The following is a 3,670-nucleotide window of genomic DNA, read 5'->3' on the forward strand; positions in this document are numbered from 1 at the left end:
TGAGATCATGACCTGAGCTGAAGTCAGACGCTTAACCAACTGAGCCACCCAGGCGCCCCCAAATCAAGCTCTTGGAAATTTGAATGTACAAGTCAGTTCATTCATTTAACAGCACACAGGATCACCTTCCATTTTGACCACTTTTCACACATAGCCTGAATACCTTGCCCACTTCCAATGTAGACATAGGAGTCAGTGTGAGGTCTTTCCTTGTCCATCTCGGCCTACTTTTGCACATGCGCATAAGACACCAATGAAACCGCCTTCACTTGCCCAGAAAACGGCTTGTTAACGGCTCCCCACAGCGTCTGTGCAGATACAGGTTTCCGACAGTTCTGTACACGTGCAGAGGCCTTACAGCGCACAGCAACCCGTTTATTTATACGCTTACAGAGTTGAATTTGTCTTTTGCTATTACACACCATGAAATGTGGATCTTTGATTTACACAAATAGGACTTGACTGGGTGGTTCTGGGACGGCAGACTTTTGCTTCATCATAACTGCACATTCTTACGATGGGCAGACAGTTGCTAAATTACCCTTGCAAATGGTGAAAAAAAAAAAAAGCTCAACATCCTACCAACTATGTTTCCACTGTTAAACAGAGAAGCCAATAGCCTGAAGTGACTCTACTGCCTCGGTAGCCTCTGTGAGCGAACCACGACTTACCTCACAGTCACTGCACTGGAATGGAAGAAAATGAACTTAAGAACCAACTTCAGAGTCCGCTAAGCCTTCCAAACCAGGGCGAATGTTAAGGTGTATTCAATCACTCTCCTTGCTTGGCTTCCACCGCCTCTGGGGAAAACTTTACACAATTTCCTAAAGATGGAGCATGCCTATTCGAATAAGCAGATTAACTGGTCAGATCCTTGAAAGCCTGAGTGTACATCCGTTCATCTTTTAGCACCACACAGTACCACCTTTCATTGTAAGCACTTTCCTCGCGCGGCCTAAACATCTCGCCCCCTTCCAACGTGGCAAGTAACACATTTCCGGGCCTCTCCTCGCTCGCCTTCACACATGCGCACAAGAAACGAACAGGCCCTGGCTCCCCAGAGCGCCTGCGCAGAGTGTCCCGCCACATCTGCACATGCGCACAGAGGACCTCCGGCACCCAACGCCCCGCTCACGACCGCGGCCTGCAGCCCTGAGCTCCTCCCTTCAGTAGCCGCGGTCTCCAGAGCACCAGCGCCAAATCCCGTTTCAACCAAGCCCACACGCCTGAGTTCGCAGTTCAGACGCGCTGGGACCAGTGCTCCTTCAGACTTCATGTTCGTATCAAATCCAGTGTCTTTGATGCCCTCTCCCGTTTCTGTTTTGCTAGTGCCAAAACGTCACACATGCTTAGAAACAGAATGCAGGTAAAGCCCCCACCCCCGCCACGAACCTGAGTCTGGCACCTCCCACAATACAGAGAACCCCCGAGCAGACGAGGATCAGGCACTGGCCATCCAGCATCACGCTGTGTAAAATAAATGCATAGGCGCCCATCAGCCTTACCAGTGCAGGGGACCTTCTGACGCCCCCACCCCCTTCAAAGGCCTCAACAGAGCCTCCTCACCTGCTCTCCTCACCTCAGAGTTAGCAGAATCTTGAAATACAGAAAACGCCGCCCTCTCCTTCACTTTGTCACAGGAAAGTGAGGAGCCTGAAATTAAGTCGTCCGTTAGAAACACCCTCCGGCTGCACGTAGTCCCAGTTCCAGGAAAAGCCTCAACTGAAGCCACCCTCGAACCGCCCTCGGATCTGCCAAGCAAAAGAAATGGGTAACATTCCTGTAGTCTTGGAGACCAGTCAGGGCTGGGAGCTGCAGGTAGTTACTTTGTACAAACTTGCCAATCAATCACCGCTTGCAGAAGCCCCACGTAGATTCTCTGAGCCCACCCCATAATTGGTCATTTCAAAAGACTCTCAAAGGTCATGATTGGGTCCCACCAAACGTAACGGACGCCTCGCAGACACTGAATGGTCAAAACTTATACTATGCTGTTACTATGGGTGCTGTACAATTATGATTGGTGCTTATGTAATGATGCAAAACGGACAACGTGTGCACAGTAACACCCCCTCCCTTTCCCCATAAAACCCCTGCTCGCCACTGTTCGGGGCTTCACTTTGCTGCTGCTACACCGGTAGACAGGTGAGCCCCTGCTCGAGCTTGTAATAAAGACCCTTTTGTACTTGCATCGGTGCCGGCTCTTTTAAGGTCCCTGGGGACTCGCCATTCGGGCATAACAAAAGATTCAGAAAAAAAGAAGCTCCTGCGTGGACACTTACCTGTGAGTTTCTCCTTCCGGGTTTCAGGTGTCCTCCCCTCCACAGACAGCCACACACCCCGCCACAGCTCAGGGAATGCGGGCTGTACTGACCTGCCTCTTCCAAATCCACGCGAACAGACTGTCTCTTCAACAGAAAGCCGGACGCAGCCTCCCAAATACGTCTGCAGCTCCTCGTGCTTCTCCCTGGCCTCACCTGAGAATCACCTGGAGCTCATGGTTAGAGCAGCACCGATGCTCTCACTCTGACCAATAGACAGACTCCGGCAGAGGGCCCAGGTGATGCTGGTTCTTGAAACTCGCCATGGGCTGTTTCTCGTAAACCCAGGCTGATAAGCAGTTGTGTGCTTTCAAGTTTAATTTGTAGATAAATCATGTGGTCCAGGTCTCATAGAAGAGATGGTGATTCTGCAGGTTTGGAACCGGCCTGTGACTTGGCATCTTCCACCGGTTCCTTGTTAGTGCTGATGCCGCGCCCCTGCACCCGTGTTTAGTGGCACTCCACGAGAGATGCAGCACAGCACACCTGAGCCCCCCACAGCCACCATCTGACTCAACACAAACAGCTCCTGCTGAGTTCCCAGGGAGGAGTTTGCCACCTCCTTTCCTCTGTGGTGAGTCTACTGTGGGTTCCCAGCAAAGACCACTGTCACCATCCCGCAGGACCACATGCTTCACCGCACTTCACAGTTTAGTGAAAGGCTCTTGGACGCTCTAATGTCTGAGCCAGTCTCTATTTGGAAAACACGTGTATACATTGATTACTGCAGTGTTTACTGAGCACTAACTTTGTGTTCACAAGGAAGTTAGAGTGCACCACACTGGGTACCTCACATATGTGATGTGATTTAATCCACATAGTCCCCTGCAGACTGGGTACCAGGTGTCCTATAATAACCACAACTATGTAGATATTGGTCTCCACCTATCTGCCTCCTCTTCTGTTTCCCTATCAACCAAAAAAAAAAAAAGGGGGGGGTATAGTATAGGAGCGAAACATGGATGAATGGAAAAATACAGAAAAGAAGGGTAGATTAGAAATTCAGAGTTTCCATTGTTGTGTTTACATTTTATTAACAGGATAGAAAAATGTTTGCGTTTATGACTACATGACAGTTCTCCTGTTTGTGGTACACTCTCATCGACAACATGTGATCATTTTAATTCCTCCACATCGGTGTTAGCAATTTTGTCGATTTTCCTCCCTAGTTTAGACCTTTAGAAAATAAGTGTCATCTCACTGTATTTTCCCTGCATTTAAGAGGGGTGGTTAAAGAAAATGTGATATATACATGTTATATATATTTATATCATATTAATTATATATAAGTATATTATATAAGTATATGTAATAAGTATAATATACTTATATATAATTACTTAAATTAC

The sequence above is a fragment of the Crocuta crocuta genome, unplaced genomic scaffold, assembly GCF_008692635.1.
Source record: "Crocuta crocuta isolate KB4526 unplaced genomic scaffold, BGI_CrCroc_1.0 scaffold142, whole genome shotgun sequence".
In the NCBI taxonomy this organism is placed as follows: domain Eukaryota; kingdom Metazoa; phylum Chordata; class Mammalia; order Carnivora; family Hyaenidae; genus Crocuta; species Crocuta crocuta.